Source organism: Thamnophis elegans, chromosome 14 (assembly GCF_009769535.1).
Source record: "Thamnophis elegans isolate rThaEle1 chromosome 14, rThaEle1.pri, whole genome shotgun sequence".
Classification (NCBI taxonomy): domain Eukaryota; kingdom Metazoa; phylum Chordata; class Lepidosauria; order Squamata; family Colubridae; genus Thamnophis; species Thamnophis elegans.
Genome location: NC_045554.1, coordinates 14,248,361 through 14,273,154, shown reverse-complemented (window position 1 = coordinate 14,273,154; position 24,794 = coordinate 14,248,361).

The following is a 24,794-nucleotide window of genomic DNA, read 5'->3' as shown; positions in this document are numbered from 1 at the left end:
AATTAATGTTTATAGCGACGTAGCTTTTCAGCGATTGTCTAGTTATAAAAGATCTGAGTGCTGAACATTCTTCTCCAGTCTGAAGGCCTTGATGCTTTCATTTTCTTTATTGAAAAGAACAGAAGAAAAAAAGTTTGACTAATAAAAAATGGGTGGGGGAGAACTCCTGGGAAAAAAATGCCATCATGATGGGACACTCTAAAAAGCCCATGCCAATTCCAGTTCTTAAAACAGATTTTTTTATTTGATGATAGAGCATCTCTGCTGTTTTTCAGTATAGTCCCCAAGCGCCCACTAACAACAGCCTTCATCTCCTAAGTTGGAATGAATAAACTAAATGGAAATTGTTTTTTCAGAAGTCCTGGCTGGTGCAAACAGCAAAGGAAATGCATAATGAAGGGGAAAACTTTGTGGAGAAAGAAAGGGAGGGGGAAAAGGAAAACCTCTTTAACTTGCTTTTAGAATATTGAAAGGAATCATTTTCTTTTATTATGATGATATTCTGAGAGAGAGGGTGAAAAAGCAGAGTGCTCTAGGCCAGAAAATTACAGGGCAACCCAAAATATGGAGAAAAGACAATTTTTATTTCCTCTTTGTTTCTTATTTTTACACTGAAGAATTCAAATCTACGTATTTTCCTTGGTAAGAAACCTAGGCATTAATAAATGTCCAAATGTTTTACATGTTTTCCCCAAATGTATAGAGAAAGGGCTTAGAAGTTGTGAGATGGAATTGAGGCTTTTCTAAGTCTTGGAGTGACCCGAGTAGTAATTCCATTTAAGACTTATAAAATATTCCAGAGCTGAAAGCTTGAGCAGGAAGCTAGAAAAAAATGTGCTAGAAGTCTCAACCCCCCCAAAATTGGAGTTGGATTTAATTTTCAACAGAAGCCGACCAAAACCTGGCAGTGGGGGGGGGGGCTGAAAGACTAGCTGTGTAATGAGTACTGTTACTACTGACCTTGATAGTCAACAAGCGACCAGCCTGATGTTTTCTCATGAAACTTTTTCAAGAAAGTTTTAAAGTTTTTTGGGGAAGGGGGGAAATCCATTTGCTTTGCTCTCTGAAGTCTACAGATTTTCCATTTGATGCCATATAATCATCTAAACAATTGGCATCTTTTTTTACACTTCAGCACCATGGACAGCATTATGAATCTTTAGAGCCAAAGTGGGGCCAAAAAGATTATTACATATTGCTGTACTCTTTTTTTTTAATAGAAAAAAAACCTTGTTTCAACAGGGGACAGGAAAATGGTGATCTATATCAAACAGCAAAGTCAGATTTAAAACGAGTTAAAAAAAATATGGTAAGTTGGCTTTTACATGATCTTGGAGCTATGAAGAGGTGTGTTAGATGCCATTCCAGATTCACATTTTCCAGCTGAAGCAATGAAGCTGTATGAGTTACAACACATGGCAAATAATAATAATAATAATAATAATAATAATAATAATAATAATAATAAATAGACCATGACAGTTGGGGACTATAATCACTTTGTATTGCTCAAGGAACATTAAATTTTAAATGCAGAACTGGGGATGTGATTTAAATTTATGGAATCTTGTTCAGAATCCCCCCCCCCTCTCTCTCTCTCTCTCCCACCCTCTCTCTCTCTCCCTTTCCCCCTCTCTCTGTGTGTCTGTGTCTGTGTCTGTCTCTCAGTCTCTCTGTCTTTCTCTCTGTCTCTCTCTGTTTCTGTTTCACTCTCTGTCTCTCTGTGTCTCTCTGCCTCCCCCTCTCTCTGTGTGTGTCCGTGTGTCTCTGTTTCTCTCTGTGTCTCTGTTTCTCTCTGTGTCTCTGTTTCTCTCTGTGTGTGTCCGTGTGTGTGTGTGTGTGCCTCTCTCTCTGTGTCTCTGTGTGTCTCAGTCTCTGTCTCTCTTTCTCTCTGTCTCTCCCTCTCTCATACTGAATACTCAGTGAGTGATAGTCTTATGGAAAAAGTTACATGGATTGTAATAGAAATTGCAAGGTTACAGATACAATTACAGAATTGTAAGGCATGGCTCACTGTCCTATAGAGTGGAGTGACCCAAGCTCTCTTCTGTTGCTTAGATTTTAAAGGAAAATATGGAGACATTTGATAAAATCTTAGGTGTCAGCATTTTTCTACTAATCCAGATCATTCATTAACTTTAATTGATTTAATACACTTCTGAGTCAGAAATGATATTTGCTTGGGCTGACGTTCTAGACTGCCCATACCTTCATGACTTCTTAATTTTCCTACCTTTCATCCAACTTCTATTGTTGTCCTCTTGGCTTCCTTGAGCAATAAGGGAGGACAGTTCAATAGCAGATCATAGCTTTTTAAGCAGAGGGGATGATTTAAAGTATTGGCCTATGACCTAGACTCTCATGTTTCTTTGACATATTTTTTGTCATTACTTTAGGGGAAATTTGCAGACAGAATGGTGTATAAATCTAATATTAAGATCTAAAATCTATTTTAATATACAGGTATGCATAGGCTGGCTTATTATCTTGGAAACTTCTGGGGCATGGTGATTAAAGTGTTGAACTCAGGATGAAAAGACCCAAATTCAAATCTTCCACGAATAAAAACACACCAGGTTAGTTTTTTTGAGTCTTTCCCTCTCTTTCAGTTCATCCTATTTCACAAGGCTTTCAGGAGAGAAACAATAGAAGGAGAGTATATGTTAAAAATGGAAGGAGGGAGAGGGAGAGCGGGAGGGAGGGAGGGGGGAGAGAGGGAGGGAGGGAGGGAGGGAGGGAGGGAGAGAGAGAGAGAGAGAGAGAGAGAGAGAGAGAGAGAGAGAGAGAGAGAGAGAGAGAGAGAGAGAGAGAGAGAGGGGGAGAGAAATCAGAGCCAAATTCCCCTTTAAGGAAAAAGAATGCATTGAATTATAAATGAATTATGAAATCTTTCTCTCTTTGTCTCTCTCTCTGTGTGTATGTGTGTGTGTGTGTGTGTATGTGTGTGTGCGTGCGTGCACGCGCATACGTGTAAGGGAGTGGAGGGAGGATAGCAGGGAAAAAGTAGAGAGAGTATCTGTGTATCTATCTGTCTATCTATCTACCTATCCATTCATCTTTCTATCTCTCTATCTCTTTCTCTATCTTTTTATCTTTCTTTCTATCTTTATCTTTATATCTATCTTTCACTTTCTCTATATCTCTTATCTCTCTCTGTCCATCTATCTATCTATCTATCTATCTATCTATCTATCTATCTATCTATCTATCTATCTATCTATCTATCTATCTATCTATCATCTATCATCTATCTATCTATCTATCTATCTATCTATCTATCATCTATCTATCTATCTATCTATCTATCTATCTATCTATCTGTTTCTTTCTATATTTCTCTATCTCTATAATTATCTTTCAGTTTCTCTATCTCTTTATCTCTTTCTGTCCATCCATCCATCCATATCTATATCTATAATCTATCTTTCTATCTTTCTTTCTATCTTTCTATCTTTCTCTATCTCTATCTCTCTTTCAGTTTTTCTATCTCTCTATCTCTCTCTGTCCATTCATCTCTCTATCTCTATTTATCTCTCTCTTTATCTCTATATCTATATCTATCTTTCTCTCTCTCTCTCTCTCTCTCTCTCTCTATTTCTATCTATCTGTCTCTCTGTCTATTTATCTATCAATCCCAACATGTCCCTTTTTGGGCCTAGTAGGCTTCCATGCAGCCTCCTGGGACAAAAAATGGGCCTGGGGGCCCTGCGTCACACTCCCTATGCCCCATTTTGGGGCCTAGGCCTCCCTGCAGCCTCCTGGGAGCAAAAACAGGCCATGGAGAGACTGCATAACACACCCCACATCCCCTGCACATGCACAGCAGAGACCCAAAAATCCGCTCACCGGAGGGAGGCCCGCAGTAAAGCTGAGCTGGGGAGACTGCTTGCATGCCCGCAGAGAGGGCTCCGAGTGCCAACTGTGGCATACGTCCCATAGGTTCGCTACCCCAGTCCTAAATAAATGCCAGAAAAACTTCCTAACCATAGAAGCAGAGAATGGAAACTTTTCTTTGTTGGGTCTCTTCAAAAAGAGTTCGACCACCATCTGCTTTGAACGTTTTAATTTTGGTCCTGATATTGAACAGGAGATTGAAATTGACCAAAATAGCTCCTTGGAAGGATAGAATTCTATGAGTCAGCAACAAATGAACGTTTCCCGAGCTACATTCTCATTGACTCCCCACCCCTTCTCCAATTCCTGAAGATATATTTGGCTCCCAATATTAGATTTTCTTTCTAGCTAAATTGGATTCGCCCCCAAATTTAGACCCCCCGGCTTGTGCAGAGTTTCCGTCAGTGAAGTGCTAACCGAGGTATTTTAATCCTCCAACTCATTATCTGGGAATCAAATCTGGTTGAATGTCAGATGAATTTGCAGAAGCAATTCTTTTTTTTTTATTTTCCCTTGCAAGAAGTAATTTCATTTTTCACCTGCTCATTTTTCACAGCCCAGTTTCCCCCCAGCTTTAACTGTTTTACTCAACCCCTGTGCCCATCAGAGATAGGTAGTGGTGGTGGTGGTGTGTGTGTTTTTTTTAAGATCACTTATTACACTTTTTCTCCTGTTTCAACTTGCTCAGTACAAATTGTTTTCATTCAGCTTCGCTTCAACTGAAATGCCATTTCATCAACTGTCTTAGTTCCTCTAGCTTGGATATTTACAGCCTATGCGCTACACAATCTGAAGCAACAGAAAGTAAATATACAGCTAAAGCAGTCAAACAATTACAGATTGGAATGGAATGGAATGGAATAGAATAGAACAGAACAGAACAGAACAGAACAGAATAGAATATCAGAAATGAATAGGAGTAGGAGTAGGAGTAGGATTGGATTGGATTGGATTGGATTGGATTGGATTGGATTGGATTGGATTGGATTGGATTGGATTGGATTGGATTGGATTGGATTGGAATGGAATGGAATGGAATGGAATAGAATGGAATGGAATAGAATATCAGAAAAGAATAGGAATGGGAGTAGGAGTAGGAGTAAGAGTAGGAGTAGGAGTAGGAATAGAATAGAATAGAATAGAATAGAATAGAATAGAATAACTTTATTGTCACTTTGAATGTACACTAATCGGTACACATTAAAATGTAATATCATTGCATATAGTTCTCAAAGGGTCACCACCTCCAATATACATTATATATGTAAATATGACAAAATAAATAAATACATACATACATACAAAATTATGCATATACCCACGCATATTATATGACACAGAGAAACCATACAGACTAGTTCAGATGTATATATGTACACGGTGAGACAAACAAACCTTGGAAGTTTACCAGATGGGTGGCATAGGGAACAAAGCTGTTACACAATCTGGTAATTGTGCTACAGGTGGAACCCCAACTCAAAGGAAGTGATGGCTAATGTTGCTCTTATTTTCAAAACAGGGAAGGACCAAGATCCAGAAAAACCTTCTTCTCCCAACAATATTGAGCAAGGTACTTCAGTGGATTATCTAACAACATGTCCATGAACACTTAAATAGGGATTTATTAATTGACAGAAGCCAACAATAGCAATAGCAATAGCAATAGCAGTTAGACTTATATACCGCTTCATAGGGCTTTCAGCCCTCTCTAAGCGGTTTACAGAGTCAGCATATCGCCCCCACAGTCTGGGTCCTCATTTCACCCACCTCGGAAGGATGGAAGGCTGAGTCAACCTTGAGCCGGTGAGATTTGAACAGCCGAACTGCAGAACTGCAGTCAGCTGAAGTAGCCTGCAGTGCTGCATTTAACCACTGCGTCACCTCGGCTCTCTCACTTGCATAACAATGAGTTATGCAAGTGAGTCATGCATGCCAGACTACCTTGGGTTCTTTAATTATTGAGTTAACACACTGGCTGGTATTTATTTATGTGGCTTGTCTAGTGAAATGAAGGTGTGACCTGATAGCACTGTTCCAATATTTGAGGGGCCACCACAAAGAAGAAGAGGGTCGATCTATTTTCCAAAGCACCAAAAGGCAGAACAGGAAACAATGGATGGAAACTAATCAAGGAGAGAAGCAACCTAGAACTAAGGAGAAATTTCCTAACAGTGAGAACAATTAACCAGTGGAACAGAAGTTGCCTTCAGAAGTTGTGGGTGCTCCATCACTGGAAGTTTTTAAGAAGATACTGGAGATCTACTTGTCTGAAATGATATAGGACCTACTGCTTGAGCATAGGTTGGACTAGGAGGCCTCCAAGGTCCCTTCCAACTCTGTTAATTCTGTGCTGTACTGTTATTTCCATCAAATGTATACCCTAATCCTAAATCATGGTGACTCTGGGCAGTTTATAGAAATAAAACCCCAATACAAAATCCAATAAACTCCACCTCCTAACAACATCAATCAAGTATGCCACTTGATGGGCTCCATCTCACCCTAGGCTCCCCAGGCCTGCTGGCAACCAGTGCAGCTCATATAACAGTGTTGTCCCATGTATCCCTTAGGGTCCTCCAGAACTATCTGCACTGCTATGTTCTCTACCAGTTGTCGCTTCCAAATACTCTTCAAGGGTAGCTCCATGTACAAGGCATTGCAGTAATCCAGCTGGGAGATGACCACGGAATGAGTGTCTGTGTGCACCAGAGGTGGTATTCAGCAGGTTCTGACCAGTTCTGGAAAACTGGTAGCGGAAATTTTGAGTAGTTCAGAGAACCAGTAAATGCTACCTCTGACTGCTCCCCCCCACCCCCCGTCAATCTATTCTCTGCCTCCCAAATCCCAGCTGATCGAGGGGAAATGGGGATTTTGCAGTAACCTTCCCCTGCCACGCCCACCAAGCCACTCCATGCCCACCAAGCCACGGCCACAGTACCGGTAGTAAAAAAAATTGAATCCCACTGTGCACGTTTTCTCTTGCCTTCTCTAAATCTTTTCCACTTAGGAAAAGATTTCATTGGAATCTGAATCTTCAAGGACAATTCCTAATAAAACACATTGAATGTCTAAAACAACAAAAATGTAACCATAGATCAGTCTAAAACTATCTATAGGGGAATGTGTCTTTAGTTGCCATTTTATAAAGATGTTGTCATCTTTATTTACTCTGAATTTTTCTGTTTTCCACTTCTTTCTCCCTATCTCTCTGACTACCTCATGCTTAGCCATGCTTACCTATGGTTCATTAAGTAAGCCACAATTGATTGAGTTCACGCACAGAGATGCCACAGCCTCATCTGCTGGCAACTCAGAGCTAAGTCTTCTTCTAACTGCCTGAGGTTGCTGAATTATATTTCATAGTAAGAAAAGCAGACTTACTGTTGGCACTTAAGAAGACCTCAAAACACATTGTTTGATACACTTATCAGTCTTGGCTTTAATTTAATGTTAACATTTAATTTTAAATCATTTTAAAATAATTAATTCTGGAGGCATGCTTTTCTGGTAAACCTTCGACAGCCGTCTCAAGTAAATATGCAAAAATACAAAATGAACCATGGTGTGTAATCTACAGTAATTTAAAGGTAAAGGTTCCCCTTGCACATATGTGTTAGTCATTCTTGACTCTAGGGGGTGATGCTCATCTCCGTTTCAAAGCCGAAGAGTAAGTACTGTCCAAAGACATCTCCATGGCCATGTGGCCAACATGACTAAATACCGAAGGCGCACGGAACACTGTTATCTTCCCACCAAAGGTGGTTCCTATTTTTCTACTTGCACTTTTACATGCTTTCAAACTGCTAGGTTGGCAGAAGCTGAGACAAGTAACGGGAGTTCACTCTGTTACGCGGTGCTAGGGATTCGAACTGCCAAACTGTTGATCTTTCTGATCGACAAGCTCAGCATCTTAGCCACTGAGCCACTGCATCCCTTAGTAATTTTTAAGTCATAAGTAAGTAATTACATTAATTTTAACACATGCGAAGAGGGAGGGAGGGGTCAAACACGTTATTAGTCTTGAATCCCTTTGTGCCCACAAGCGATCTAAATCTAGCCCACCTTGAATTCCATTGACTCTTATCTACCACCAAGTTGCTTTGGCCATTAGTAGCTTAGATTCTTGTAGAGAGCTTACCCTTGCAACAAAACCTTTATATTCATTTGAACTGCCTGGATTTCATGATTTCCCATGCTCAACAGTAGGTGTGGGTCTCTATGTGTGCTTCTGAAACAACAGTTTTGGATGAGCCAATCATATTGCAGAAATGAGTGTTGCAATGTTTCTTCTGAGCCAAGCAAACTTTTTAGAATATCGGAATACATTCATCTGAATTGCAGCAGTGCTAAGTTTGCCACTCACAACCAAACTCCCATCAAATGCTATTGTTTCCAGACAAAGATACTCTGTCCTTTAATATGACAGCTAAAATACTATCTGCTCCATTAATGAGTATATTAAACAGAATGAGAAGCTCTTAAGCATTATTTTCCCTTAATTCTCTCCCAGATACTTTTTTCTTTCTTTCAAAAATGTGAGGCATCTAAGAAACAATAAAACTCAGTTGTCATTTAAAATTAAATGTCCCTCGGTGCACACAAAACACTTGCACACACACACACACACACACAGCTATACACACACACACACACACACACACACACAAGCTTGCACACAGGCACGCACACACCGGCAAACAGAGAGCAATGTTTGCAGCGATAAATGCAAGCGAAGAGGGAATTTTTCTGCATGTAATGAGAAAGCTTTGGTCTGTAAAAAGATTCTTCATCTTTGACCATTCCATTTAGCATCCACAAATCAAGAGGCATCATTTAGTTATAACTCAAAATTTCATCTGCTGCCCAGGCAAAATAATGATTACCATGAATCACCCACTGCCGCCGTCTTTTTTTGCGGCAACGTCTCTCTCGTGAGATTGCCAACTGTCCAGAAAAATGACTTCGCCTCTTGTTTTGCATTTAACCACAGCCTGCTCTATATCCATCAGAGTAAGTAACACCTTTCACAACAAGGAAATGACCCTGATCACTTGCTAATGCCTGGAAGCCAAGTCACTTCCTTATTTATTTGCCTGCAGGAAACCCAAATCTAAGTCGCTCTCCAAGGTGCATGCACAAGAGAAAAATTAAACAACAACAACAACAACAGCAACAGGGTAACTACTAAATCTAGAATTTGCTCTAAAGAACACAGAGGTTCGGACAGAGCTGGGGCTTCACAGCTTGTGGATGGCATGTCAACCACGTGGCCAGTGGATGCATCTGGCATTGTGACATCAGTGTTCAAAGAGGAAAGCAAGTTGGACCTGATGGGGGATCCTAAAATACAAATGTCGCACTGTTTTGCAGGAATAACAGAGTCCAAAGGGACCTTGGAGGTCATTGAGATAGAAGTCTAGAGAGTCTGAGTAGAGTAGAGTAGAGTAGAGTAGAGTAGAGTAGGGTAGGGTAGGGTAGGGTAGGGTAGGGTAGGGTAGGGTAAGGTAGAGTAGAGTAGAGTAGAGTAGAGTAGAGTAGAGTAGAATAGAATAGAATAGAATAGAAAAAATAGAAAAAATAGAAAAAATAGAAAAAATAGAAAAAGTAGAAAAAATAGAAAAAAATAGAAAATAGCAAATTAGTATTTTCAGGCCATTTTTCAGGCTGTTTTTCAGGCCGCTTTTCAGGCCGTTTTTCAGGCTGTTTTTCAGGCTGTTTTGGGAGCCATTTTCAGGCCATTAGGGGGGCTATTGTCAGGCCTTTTAAAGGTCATTTTGCAGCGCTCCAGCACCTGCAAACACCAGCTATTGATGGTGTGCATGCCCACAGAGAGGGCTCTGCATGCCACCTCTGGCACACATGCGATAGTTCGCCATCATGGCCTTAGATGTAGGATATAGATGTGCTCTGATTGTCTCAATCATTTCCAAATGGGTATATAATTTTAAGGGACACTAGCCCTACACTCATGTATCAGGTGTGGGGAATATTTTCACCAGGATATGCAACTGTGCAACATTTTTATTTAGATATGCTGTTTTATTGTCCTATTAGCATTTTCTTCCTTTCCTAATAACTATTTGCTGCATTGAAGTATTTTTTCCCATTTACTGTACTCTTTTATTGTAAAGGCTGATCAAAGACTGCAATGAAGATATTTGATGTGATAACTCTTTCTTCTTTTAATAGAGGGCATCAACAAGGTAAGTAAAATCGGTAAAGGATTTAATGACAAGATTTAAAGAAGTTTGGAATCTTCTCAATCTCATCCAATCAAGCAATATAATGTTGCAGAAGTGCTCACCCCAGAAATATTTTATTCCCCTGCCTCCCCCCACCCCGGAAAAAGAAACTTTGAGACTAGGAATTCATCATTTCAGTCTTGTGGGTCCATAGATAACTTCTTAATAGAGGCTATATGACTTCTGTCAGAGTATGAATATTCATAGACTGGAATAGATTGGCCAATGAATAGGCATAGCAACTGGGTCAGCCAACGAGGGCTGTTTTGGAAACAGAAACTTAAGCTTGGAGTCTGGGCGTGGCGTAACTGAGAACTGAAACTGAAACAAGTCTGTAAACTCTGAGTCTGCTGCTCTGAGAAGTAAACTAGTCTAAACCTGTCTGTCTGCTCTGAACTGAAAACTGATCTCTGCTGAACTGTAACTTCTATCATGTTGGGAGAATCTGCTGTTGGTATTGTACATTTATTCATGTGTTATTATGTGTATAAAGAAGTTAATGAATCCTGCTGAATCAGTCACCTGTGTGTGCTTCCTGGATTTGATTATTTCTGCAACAAACTCTGATAACTTTCCTCTGAGATAAATTCATTGGGTATTCTTGTCTGACGTAGAAATCATTTTTAGGAAGAAACACATTTCTTTGCCCCCACCCCAATGTTAGTAAGATGTGGGATGAATAAACCTTGGCATGTGTTGGCTTGTCAGATTATGTAGCTAGCCAAGAGTTCACAAAAGTGTTTATCACCAAGCCAAGAAATTCACTCTTTTCTTTTCATGGTCCAGAGAACAATATTTCTTTGAATAAAGTAAAAGACCTGTATACAGCAAAAGAAAAAAGAAAAAGAAAATTTCCCCTTGTAAAATGACGTTCTGACACTGAGAGCCAATTGTGTCTCAATTGTGCTTCTTCCAACCTTGCCAAGACAGTTGTGTTGCACAGCAAAGGACCCCAGTTGGTTGGGAGAAGAAGAGTTTAGCACTCAGCTTCTCCTTCAGAGATGATATTCAGCCAGTTCTGATCGGTTCTGAGTGAAGGAGTGGAACATCTGCCAGTTTAAGCTCAGTTAATGGAATGTAAGGCAACTGGTACTTGGAACAGAGTTCTTTTCAGGTGGGGAGGGGGAGTGGAATTCCTTAGCATCAGAGCATGTTAATTACTGTATAAGAAATACTAATGATCTGATGGTCATTTTGAAAAATCCTTTCTTAGTGAATACCTAGAAGCCCAGAGGAACATATGTGCCAAATTTCAGGTTTGTAGGTTTTACAGTTCTGAAGATTTTGTGATGAGTGAGTGGTACTTGGCTTTTATATATATAAGATTATTTTTATTGATTAAATTTATATGCTGCCCATTTTGCTGTCCAGTGACTCTGGGCAGCGTATAATATCATAAAACAGGAATATAAAACATTAAATGCATTTAAACACACATTGGTTTTGAACTTTAAAGTTCATTTGATTATACAGTATATCTTTGCATTCTATTTCACCTTAATCTATTTTATCTTACGCTTTAATCTTTATTTCATCTGACCTACTATATTTCATTCTGTCTCATTTTAAAATGAGTCTATTTTATCTCGTTTCACTGTATCTTGCCTTATCACGTGTCATGTATCTCACTAATGCTTTGATACAGTCAACTGGCTTATCAATAAAATATACTAATGCTTGGTTCTAATGTATTACTTCCACGCAGACAGTAGTATTTCTCAACCTTGGCAACTTTAAGAGGTCTGGACTTCAGTTCCCAGAATTCCCCAGTCAGCAAGAGAGTATTTCTCTGCCTAAAGGAGACATCTTGAAAGAGCTAAAGCAATAGACTTTAGCCATCTGCAGAATAGCCTTAAACCTGTGGTACTAAACCCAGTGCTTGTCACTGTTGGAAGAAATGACCTTCTGGGTTCAGTTCCAAGTGGGGAAAAAGACACTGGAAACATGGAGGCTGCTTGGAAAGATGGTTTAATGGTGGACAGGATCACATGGCTTGGAGCTCCTGAACAGGAAAGGGGGATCACATACTTCCAGATGTTGAGTGAAGAACAAAGGAGAGAAAAGAGCGAGATGCTGAAAGCTCCTAGCTTTATACTTTCCATTCGGCCTCACCTCTGTTTCCTGTTCCTGTGTAAGAAATGTATTCTGATTGGTTGTCAGATTCCCATTGGGTCATGCAGGGGAAACTCTCTAGGCTGTGTTGTGAGTCCAAGTCTGGTTGAACATTGCTTCTTCCCAGATGCCATGTGGTGAGTTTCTGTAGTAGGCTAATCATATCTTTGTTATGTAGAGTAGGCTAGCTCAGGGGGCCCTAATGGCCCACTGAGAAAGGTGGGGGATATTAAGGGTGAGTCTGTTTCCTGCCTAAAAACAAGTTTCTCCCTTTTCTTATCCAGGGAAACATAATATTCTGCCTTTTCAATATTTCCCAGGATAGTTCATTTCTCTAGGAGAGGGGTGGGTGCTAACTTCCTACATCACTATTGTTTCATTATAGAAGAATGTCATTTGTTGCATAGAAGTCTTCTCCAAATTCAAGGCCCAAAAATCAGTGGTGGGACCTTGCCATTTTAACAACTGGTTTAGTGATCACGTGTTTCGACAGTTTGCCTCCAGAAGTTGTGGGTGCTCCATCACTGGAGGTTTTCAAGAAGGACTCCATATATCCAAGGTGATGTTGGGTCTCCTGCCTTGGCCAGAGGGTCATATTAGAAGACCAAGCTCCCTTCCAGCCCTATGATTCTGTTTCTAAGCCTTAAAACTACCCCAGTTGCACCATCTTTGCTCACCAAATTGGAATTCGCCAGTCCAAAATTTCAAAGACTCGAGTAGAATTGTATTTTAAAACCATATCCCCGAAAAATACTTGGTGGATTCGTTTTTAGAGTCTCCCCTCCCAAATGTTTAGCCCAGTGGTGGGATTCAGCCAGTTCACACCTATTCAGGAGAACCGGTTGGTAACTTTCTAAGTAGTTCAGAGAACCGATTATTGGAAGAAATCTCCTTTTGTTTTTTTCCATTTTACAGGGCTAATCCTGTAAGGAAGGCAGGAAGGAAACATTCTAGTGTTGTTTCTAGCCTCATCTTTATTGATCTGCTTACAGAAACTGCCTCTCCGGTTAGCCCTTATTACATTGTAACAGCTAAGGCGAAGCACCCATTGACCTAAGTGACCTTTAGTTGGCCACGCCCACCAAGTCACATGACCACCGAGCCTCACCTACACAGATGGTAATTAGGGCAGAGAACTGGCATTAAATTATTTGAATCCCACCACTGGCTTAGCCCCACAAAATCCATATCAGTGAGAAGTCTCTTAATTCATTCTTAATTGTTAACAAGCTAGATTAAGTCATTCCAAGTTAGAGCAAAAGGATATTATACCCGCTACTCTTCAATTGATGTACCGCATTCGCGAGTTTCTTCATTAAGACTCTTTATAACAGTTTGAAGTATCAAAGGTCTAACACTGAAATGCTATTCCCGCTCCATTTCTGAGCTATCAATATCCTTGTTCCCACTAGAATGAGCCTTAATTTTCTTTTTTCGAGCAGTGATGAAAGACATTATTCTGGTGTTGCTAAGGGAAAGGGCAAGCAGATCTTATTAAGCTCCCTCAAGATTAATTGATTCCCAAAGCTGTTGTAGCTTGGGGAAATGCCATCAAATAAGCCAATGTTTTCAATGTTACCACATCCCTTCCTACAATCCTTGCATACAGACTTCAATATTTCTGTTAAAATTATTGGCATATTCAGTGTGTATAAGCCTGTAGTTTCTGCCTTCCCTCAGGAAGTACGTCCATAATATGTTCCATTTTTTAATCAGTAACTGACAGTCCTCCTTAGTGTTGGAAGACATGTCCTTCTGGGTTCAGTTCCAAGTGGGGAAAAAGACATTGGATTCATGAAAGTTGCTTGGAAAGAAGGTTTAATGATGGTGGACAGGACCACATGGTTTGAAATCCTGGGGAAAACGGGGGTCACATGCCTTGAAGATGTGAAGAAAAAGGAAAGAGATGCTGAGAGTCCCTGGGTTTTATGCCCTCTCTGGGCTTTGAACTTCCTGGGACACAGGAAGAGTATCCTGATTGGTTGCTGTCAGAGGTCATAGCTAGCTTTGTAGGTTGTCTGTGTGCTAGGTTTGGTTGAAACTTGGTGGGTGGTTCAGTGAAGGGCAATGAAACGGCTCTGCCTGAAGGGGGTAGATCTTTGTTATGTAGAATAGATTGGCTCAGGCCTTAATGGTCCATTGACAAAGGTGGAGGCACTATTAAGAGTGAGTCTGTTTCCTGCCTAAAAACATGTTTCTCCTTTTCTCATCCAGGGAAATATAATATTCTGCCTTTTTAATATTTCCCAGGGTATTTCATTCTTCTAACCCAGTGGTTCCCAAACTTGGCAACTTTAAGACTTGTGGACTTCAACTCCCAGAGTTCTCCAGCCAGAAGAGCTAGCTGGAGAATTCTGGGAGTTGAAGTCCACAAGTCTTAAAGTTGCCAAGTTTGGGAACCACTGTTCTAATCCTACACTGGGTATGCCAGATAGGAAACATGACCAAATGAGCTGATTCTACCTTATTGCAAGGCTACGTTAACAGAATTGTGCTAATTTGATCATAGGAGATGGCCAGGGTGAGCCTAAGGGTGGACTCAAGTATCAGAATGGGACAACTTGCCACAACCAACTCACTAATGTGCCATGGCCAACTAGCCAAGGGACAATTCAGCAATTTAATTATTTAACATAATTGTTGAAAAAATATATATTTTTGTCATTCACATTTCATTTTATCCCTCCTTTGGCATCCATTTCTTAATGATTGATTCTACGCCACTGTTTCTTCAATGTTAGCATAATTCTTGTCCCATGTGAGTTTTCCCATGGCAAGTTATCCCGCAGCAAATCAGCTATTGTGAATTGGCCGTGGTGAGTTTGCCGTGGTGAGTTAGTTACCTCTCTTGAAGTCCGTTGACTCTTATCTGGTGCCAATTTACCTAAGCCATTACTAGTACTAGCAACCTAGAAGCAAGGCAAGAACCAATGGGTGGAAACTAACAAAGGAGAGAATCAAGCTAGAACTAAGGAGAAATTTCCTGACAGTGAGAACAATTAACCAGGGGAATGGCTTGCCTTCAGACATTGTAGCTGCTCCACCCCTGGAGGTTTTTAAGAAGAGACTGGACAGCCACTTGCTTGGAATGGTATAGGGGTTCCTGCTTGAACAAGGGGTTGGACTAGAAGACCTCCGAGGTCCCTTCCAACTCTGTTATTCTGTTGTTCTGTTAGTTCAGATTCTTGTGCATAGCTTACATGGAATAAACTTGTAAATGCTTTTGAACTCTACCCTGGTTCCTGGTTTCTTGTGCCTCACATTAATAGTACAAATCTCTCCTTGTCTCTTTTGCAGACGAAAAAGTTAAGAATGGTTTTGTCAGGCCTGGGATCCATGTTTTGCATTGGGCCTTCAGACCTGCCACATATAATGCTGTGGGAAATTGGGAGGGGATGAACTTTCAAAGACTTGAACTTTCATCTGGGTGGAGAAAACCTGGAAACTTTCAGATTCGAGTTTTCCCTGATGTGCCAACAGGACATCTCTACTAAAGTGGAACTTTGAAGAACCTCAAGCCTCAAAGTCTTCTTTCATTAGGGGTGTTACTTGGAACCCTGACATTAACCCAAATCCCTTTTAAAAATCAACCAGCTCCCCCAAACTCTGGGGTGCTCTCCGAGGTCCTGACCCCCGAACATCAACCCAAAACTGGTAGCGCGAAGACTCAGGGAAGATGGAGGACAGGTTTCTTCTGAGCCTCTTTCTCTGAGTTTTGGACCCTCTCAGCACCTCTCCTGTCCACCCTGAGATCATTCCAACATATCATTACAGTGACACTTTCCCCAAGCTTGCATTCCCCTAAAAGTTTTTAATATCTGAGTGTGCATTTTAAGGTTAGGGTTAGGGTTAGGCTTAAAATTGCAGGATTTTGGACATAGCCCTTTTAAAATGCTCTTTCAGCTTTAAAAAATTATTCTGTACATCTCTTCACCTTGAAGGAATGACAGAATGTATCCAAGCCATAATTTGGTTAGCTTTAAAGTTTTAATTTCCAGGTTTATCTAAATATTAGGTATCATTGCTCCATGTATAGACCAATCTTTGAGTTCTTAAATATTTGGCTGCTTCTGTTTCTTTGCCTGCAGTCACTATAAATTTCCCAGAAAACTTATATTTTATAATAGGTATTAATATGAAAAGGTATGAATTTTGATGACAGTTTTGCAAATTCCAGTCATTTCTCTTTCAGACCAATTTATATCTAGTCTTTTTGTCAACTAAGAGGATTTTTTTCCTATAAATTCATGTTCTGAAGAATAGGAACTTTTAATCTCTATTTTAAATGCATATTTCAATAGAAAAGCATATTTCATTTGCAATACATACATACAGTACATACAGAGATAAACATATATAATTCTTCGTATTAAGAAATTCTCATCCCTCTCAGATGTTTTAAGATGTAATATAACTATTTTCTATTTAAGTATGGGCTTTTCTTTTTGCCATGAAATTAAGATTTTCCTAGTTAGGGAGGCTGGCTAAGTTTGAAAAGATGCAATAATTTTGGGCGTATAATTATTTTGGTGGGATGAAATTCTCCCTTGGAAAAGTGTAATGAGTGCCATGATGTCAATTGACCTCCGATTTTATGGAGTAATGGATTATAATTTAGTGTACTCAATTTAGAAACACTCTGAAAAATTTAAATTCCAACATATTTTATATGTTTACGATGAAATCTCAAAGCAGCGTTTGTCCTGTAGCATATTTCATAGCTTGTGGCTGATGCAACGCCTAACCTCAAAAACAATGCTATAGAGCACTGCACACCAGAACAATTAAACACAAGAACAGTTTTTTCCCCAAATGCCATCACTCTGTTAAACAAATAATTCCCTCAACACTAAAAACTATTTACTAAGTCTGCATTACTATTAATCTTCTCATCATTCCTATCACCCAACTCCTGCCACCTATGACTGTATGACTGTAACTTTGTTGCTTGTATCATTATGATTTATATTAATTGTTTCCTAGTATGATTTGATTGCTTATTTGTACCCTATGACTATCATTAAGTACCTTACGATTCGTGATGAATATATCTTTTATGTAAACAGAGAGCATAGGCACCAAAGACAAATTATTCTGTGTCCAATCACACTTGGCCAATAAACAATTCTATTCTATTCTATTCTATGCCAAGGAACAGAACTTTGCTCTTCTTAAAATTTACTTTTTTCCTCCCATCTTCTTCCTGTGGCTTAATTCTTTTTCAATAACCAGAGGGAAATCTCTTGTTTGTCTAAGCAGCAATCAAATCAATGTGGTCTGCAACCACAGCTGTGAGAGGTGTACCTATATGGTTATGACTCTTACCAAAAAAATAAAATGCCTCAAGAGTTTCAGGAGGACGTAAATTCAAATATCGTCCGCAATCAGTTGGCATGCTCTAAAGCCTCCGGCATCATTTTTATTTCCAAAAGGAGCACACACACTCCCCACAAGATACACTCCAAAAAAAAAATAAGATGGTGCATGACTGCAGTGTTGAGTTTGGATAACTTCCAACCAAATGGAGGGGAAAAAAGAGAAGAAAAAAGAAAAATGCAGGTGTGATAAATGGAAGGTATAACCTTGAGGAATAGAAGAAAGACATCAGGTGCAAGAAATCAGGAACTGGAGTTATTCAAATGAATATAAGTTTATTCTAGACTACCTCTATACAAAAATCTACTAACAGTCAAGGCAAATTGGTGATAGATAAGATCCAGCAGAATTCAAGGCAGGTGTTCTCACCTAGGCTTCCCAAGATCATGAAGCAGACTCCTCGTCCCAATAAAACCTTTTTTATTTAGATTAAAGGGAATTCCTCTCCAGCAAAGTCCCAGCAAACAGTTTTTGTGAGATTTCACAACTACAGACCTTTATCAGGCTTGGATAGCTGCCAGGCCGATATCTCCCAAATGCCATGCTGCAATTACTTGGCAAGGAGTCAGGAGCAGATCTTCACCCTAATGAATTGAACTAATTGTCTCCTGCAAACTCCACTCCCCTTTTGCTCCTCTTTATTCACTATGGGAGGGGCCATTCACCATCCACCTGTGCCTTTACTCCCAAGTCAACCCTCGTTCCTTAACTGTCCCCTTCTCCTGGCAGTTCTGTGCATGCGCACATCAGGAACAGGCTCCAGCTGTTCTTCTGCCCCACTGATCTCCGACTCTGAAAGCAGCTAATAATGTCAGATGGCCCTGGCCCCCTCTGTGCCTCTGACACAGAGCCCTCATCAGAGCCTTCCCCAGACTCCAGGACTGGTCCAGGTTCTTCCCCAACCTCCTCACTGTCTGAGTCTGCCACCAGCTCCACTGGCTGCTGGCAGGCCACAACAGCAGGCTAGATCTCTTAGATCTCTTGTGGGCATGAAGAGACTCCAGACTAATGACACACTTGACCCCTCTCTTAGGCTCATCCTAGTCATCCTGGGTACTTGAGAGACCGCCTGCTGCCAATTACCTCCCAAAGACCCATTAGATCACACAGGGTTGGCCTCCTCCGGGTTCCATCTACCAGCCAATGCCACCTGTCTACTACCCGGGGGAGGGCCTTCTCTGTGGCAGCTCCGGCCCTCTGGAACGAACTCCCCGCAGAGATTCGGACCCTCACTTCTCTCCAGGCCTTCCGAAAAGCCGTTAAAACCTGGCTTTGCCGGCAGGCCTGGGGTTGATGAGTTCCCCTCCCCTCTCGACCTGTGTGTTTGTGTGATTCTTGGCTATTTTAAGTATTTGTATTGTGTTCTATGTTCCCCTTCTCCCCTTTTGAGTTGTTCGCCGCCCTGAGTCCCTCCCAGAGAAGGGCGGCATACAAATAATAAAATTCAATTCAATTCAATTAAATTCAATTCTATATAAATCTAAGTGCTATTGCTATTGCTCTTCCTTTTCTTCTTCCTTCCTTCCATGATGCACAGTGTTTAGAAGGCAGTACTGCAAGCTACTTCTGCTGCCTGCCGGCTGCCTGCAGTTTGGCAGATCGAATCTCACCAGTCTCCAGGTTGACTCAGCCTTCCATCCTTCCGAGGTGGTTCAAATGAGGACCCAGATTGTTGGGGGCAAGAGGCTGACTCTGTAAACCGCTGAGTAAAGCACTGTGAAGCGATATATAAGTCTAAGTGCTATTGCTATTTTGATCATCATTTCACTAACCACAGTGTTCAGATTTAAAGCTCAATAGTATTTGGCTCAACATTAGAAAATAAAGAGGAAAGTAAAAAGAAAAGAAAAAGATCAGAGCAACTTAGAAAAAAAAAGCAATGTAACTTTTCCTCCTAATTTGCCTGTCTTTCTCCAGCATCAAGGCTTCAAAAAGGCCTTGTGTCCCTGTGGCTGCTTCAGCAAGTTTCATTTTTACACCATAATTAAATCCATTTTAATATATACCATCTAAAAGTAATTAGAATTGTATTTTGTCCATTCGTCTCCAATTTAGTTAATTTTATGCCTATTTCACTTATTTCTTTCTTTCAGTCCTTCCAGTCTCCTTCAACTTCCTAGGCTAAGTTTCTGATTGCTTTAAACTTCATCATTTGTTCTTCTGCGTCACCAAGTTATCAAATGCAGCTGGGGTCAGGCTGGAATAACACCAGCCTATGATCTCCTAGGGCCATGGTGGCTCAGTGGCTAAGATGCTTAGCTTGTCGATCAGAAATGTTGGCAGTTCAGCAGTTCGAATCCCTAGCACCACATAACGGAGTGAGCTCCCGTTACTTGTCCCAGCTTCTGCCAACCTAGCAGTTCGAAAGCATGTAAAAATGCAAGTAGAAAGATAGGGACCACTTTGGTGGGAAGGTAACAGCGTTCTGTGCGCCTTCGGCATTTAGTTATGCCAGCCACATGACCACAGAGATGTCTTCAGACAGTGCTGGCTCTTCGGCTTTGAAATGGAGATGAGCACCGCCCCCTGGAGTTGGGAACAACTATTTGTGAGGGGAACCTTTACTTATGATCCTGCAGAATATGGACAGCAGACTCTATAGTTATACGGGGGTTTGAAACCAAAAAAAGTTGCACATCCTAATCATCTGCCCCATCCATGATGAGATCAACTTTGTCCTCACCTTGCAATCCAGACAGGATCCATGAATAAAAGACTGGGGAAGTTTTCATGTTAAGAAACAGGGTGATGAAATGAATGCTTAGTGCATAGAATATCAAAGTGCTCTTTTATTAAATTTTGTAAAGAAACTTAGTAAAGAAATAATGTTTACTTACCGTGGAGGTGAGATGGTTGAAGGAAGAAAATGAATGCCTGAATTAAGACCTTCAAACTAGCAAGGTGCTTGAATTCATAGGAGCAACAACATGATCGCCAATGTCCAATGATGGATATGGCAGAAGAAGATGGAGAAGGAGAAGGAGAGGGAGAAGGAGAAGGAGAAGAAGAAGAAGAAGAAGAAGAAGAAGAAGAAGAAGAAGAAGAAACTGATTCCTAATGACAGCAGGAATCCTTGCAGTTTCCATGGCAAGATTTCAGAAGTGGTTTGCCATTGCCTCCTTCCTAGGGCCAAGAGTGAGTAACTGGCCCAAAGTCACCCAGTTGGCTTTGTACCTGAGGTGGGACTAGAACTCCTGGCCTCCTGCTTTATAGCTTGCTGTTTTAACCACCCCACCAAACTGGCTCTCCATGAACTTGCATGAAATCATGTAAGCCACCTTAATAGCTTGCTTTTAAAAATGTGAGGTATGTGTACAGTGGGAAATGCAGTCCATAAACCAAGATGCTTTTTTCAATATAGATGGCATGTGGAGAGAACAGAAATACAGGTTTTTTTAATTTAAATTTTTTATTTTTATTACATAGACAACACATACACACAAAAATGAAAAAACAAAAACAAAAAAAGGAAAAAAAACCACACACACACAAAAAAAAAAACCATCGTCACATACAGCATGTCATTTGGTTACAGGTGTTTTAACATTTATCATTCTTATACATTTATTATTTCATTTAATAGGTTATAATATACAGTTTGGGTTGCTTTATTTACCATCCCTTCCTCCTGTTATAACACCACCTTATTTTCCCTTTTTTTTCTTCCTCCCTCCCTTCTCTACTTTTTTCCTTCCTCCTCTCCTTCCCCTTCCTTCTTCCCTTACCTCTCCTTTGCTCCTGCTCTTCCTCTTTCCCTTCCTACCCTCTCTCTTTCCTCTTCTCTCCCTTCCATCCTCCTTTCCTTTCCCTTTCCTTTCTTCCTCCCTCCCTTCTCTACTTTCCTCCTTCCTCCTCTCCTTCCCCTTCCTTCTTCCCTTACCTCTCCTTTGCTCCTGCTCTTCCTCTTTCCCTTCCTACCCTCTCTCTTTCCTCTTCTCTCCCTTCCATCCTCCTTTCCTTTCCCTTTCCTTTCTCCCTCCCTCCCTTCTCTACTTTCCTCCTTCATCTTCTCCTTCCCCTTCCTTCTTCCCGTAACTTTCTCCTACTCCTGCTCTTCCTCTTCCCCTTTCTACCCTCTCTCCTCCTCTTTCTCTTCTTTCCATCCTCCTCTCCTTACCTCTTTCTTCTTTCCCCCGTCTTCCTTTCATTCTCTCCTCCTCTCTCCCTTTCTTTTTCTATTGTTGTTGGTGTATCTATTTTAAATCTCAGTTTTATTGTTCCCTTGTAATCATTTTGTCTATGGGGCTCCTATTTCCATAGTGAAAGTATGAGACACTCATAGTCAACCCAAGTTATTATTTATATAAACCTATATGCAGAAAAATAATTTCCAAGAAAGTTCAATCCAACATGTTAAGTTATTGTTTAAAAAAGTCAAGTATGAAAGTCACATTCCATTGCTGATCTAATTTCTACGAAAGCTGACCATATTTCCAATATCTGAGGGGCTGCCACAGAGAGGAGGGGGGTCAAGCTATTTTCCAAAGCACCCAAAGGCCAGACAAGGAATAATGGATGGAAACTGACCAGGGAGAGATTCAACCTGGAAATAAGGAGAAATTTTCTGACAGTGAGAGCCATCAACCCATGGAACAGAAGTTGCCTTCAGAAGTTGTGGGAGTTTCATCCCTGGAAGCTTTCAAGAAGAGACTGGACTGCCATTTGCCAGAAATGGTGTAGGGTCTCCTACTTGGGCAGGGGTTGGATTAGATGACCTACAAGGTCCCTTCCAACTCTGTTAATCTGCTAATGTCTGTCTGTTGGAACGTTATATATGAGAGTAAAAAGTGCATAACACATAGAAATGTAGAGAGGTAATCCTCAACTTACATTCAAAATTGAGTCCAAAATTTCCATTGCTAAGCACTCACTTGTTAAGTGAGTAACTTTAAGATCTTGCGGTTGTTGTTAAGTGAATTGCTGCAGTTGTTAAGTTGTTAGCAACATGATTGTTTAGTGAATCTGACTTCTCCATTGACTTTGCATCTCAGAAGGCCACAAGTGATCACATGACCTGGGGACACTGCAACTATCATAAATATGATCCAATTGTCAAAATTCAGTGTCTGAATTTTGATCATGTGTGTAAGGGCTGCGACAGATGCCCTAATTAAATCATGAGCCTTGAACCAAGCTTCAAAAGAAATCCAGTTATTTTTTAGGAGCAACATGTTGGCACGTTTCCAAGTGAAGCCACCTAATATATGGCCCCAGTCATGACCATGTTTCCCCCCTCTCCCCAGGGTGTGTCATCAATCACATTCACCAATGGGGCAATTTTGCAGGTTATAGAGATCACTCCCCTCCCGCCATTGTAAGTAACCCTAGGATACAGCCTTGGGAGAGATAAGCCTGGAATGTGCACCTGTCTTTTGCCTTTGTGCTGTTTCATCAGTTTCCCTTCCCCCCTTTCCTATGGCAACTCGAGAGCAGGCCAGGGATGTTTTGCAGGTTGACAATGTGACTATGGGGGTGCTGCAACAGATGGGTGTGAAAAATAAGTCACCTTTTTCAGGGCTGGCAACAGTCAGTAAAAGAATGGTTGTAAGTGAAGGACTAGCTATATACAATTGTCTCCCTTTCATTTAGCCTCAAATGAGCAAGCCTTAGGCCCCTGAACCTGGGTAAACTTCACTCACTTGGAAGAGGACTTCAGTAATTAGTAAACTGAAATAGATTACAGTGTGTTTATCTTATGAAAATACCCCTCCAATATATTATCGATCAAAGGATAGCGCTCTGAGCCAAAGACACCTCTCATTTGTCTGCCAGATCATCCAATTTTCATTACCCTCTTTATCAACATCAATATGCTCTCCTATAAACTTAATTCAATATCTCTAAAGGTTATTCTCATAATTAGGAGGAAAAACTATTTTCTGGTCTCGCCCCAGAGACTTCACTGAAGATCTGGAGCTAAGCTAAGACAGTGACATTCTGTTGTTCAATTGTTCCAGCCCTTTCTCCTTACCAACTCAGCTCCAAGAAGTTCAACAACTCGAGTGTGATTAATCAGAAGCAATTTGCAGAAGTAGCCAATGGAAGGAACGTGGCTAAGCACTTTTTTTTATTCCAGAGATGAATAATGTACCAGGTACCTGGCACCTGTATGGGAAGTGAAGCATCCCAAACAAATGAGAAGCAATAGAGCTTACGGTGCATAAAATGTTGTTTCGTAAAAATAGTGTTGAATAAGCAAGGTGTGCCTAATCACCCTGGGCACTCAAACCAACGAAATAACCTTTAAACTTCCCCCAGAATCCCAAACCCAAAAAACAAGATTGATTAATGTCCTCGGGAGTTTAGAAAGCAAGGGCACCATTTCGCCACAACAGATGCGTGAGTTTTATCCTGGCATTCATTTTTCAAAATGAAAACAACATACCTGTAGAACAAAAAATATATGAGAGGGGGAGTGAAAGACCTTAAAGACTCATGTTCCAACTTAGAAGCTGTTCCAACCAATTTCCCTGCAAATGTTTTCAGAAGCCACACTTTTTTTTCTCAATGTAGCTCTATTTTGATATTTTTCCAAGCTAGCTATGGAATCAATAAACACCCTTCATAATAATGAAACTCAAAGACTTTGGCCACCTAATGAGAAGGAAGGACTCCCTGGAGAAAAGCCTAATGCTGGGAATGATGGAGGGCAGAAGAAGAAAGGGACAGCAGAGAATGAAGTAGTTGGATGGAGTTATGGAATCAGTCGGCATGAGCTTAAATGGACTCCAGAGGAGGGTAGAGGACAGGAAGGTCTGGAGGAACGTTGTCCATCGGGTCGCAATGGGTCAGACATGACTTCACAACTAACAACAACAACATAATGTAATTATGCCCTATGCAGAGTAGTAGTAGTAGTAGTAACTGTAAGAGTAGTGGTAACTGTGGACAATCGCTTAAATATGAGTCGGCAGCATGCTGCAGCTGCCAAAAAAGCCAACACAGTTCTAGGCTACATCAACAGAAGGATAGAATCAAGATCTTGTGAAGTGTTAATATCACTTTGTAATGCCTTGATAAGGCCACACTTGGAATATTGCATCCAGTTTTGGTCGCCACAATGTAAAAAAGATTTTGAGACTCTAGAAAGAGTGCAGAGAAGAGCAACAAAGATGATTAGGGGACTGGAGGCTAATCATGTGAAGAACAGTTGCTGGAATTGAGTATGCC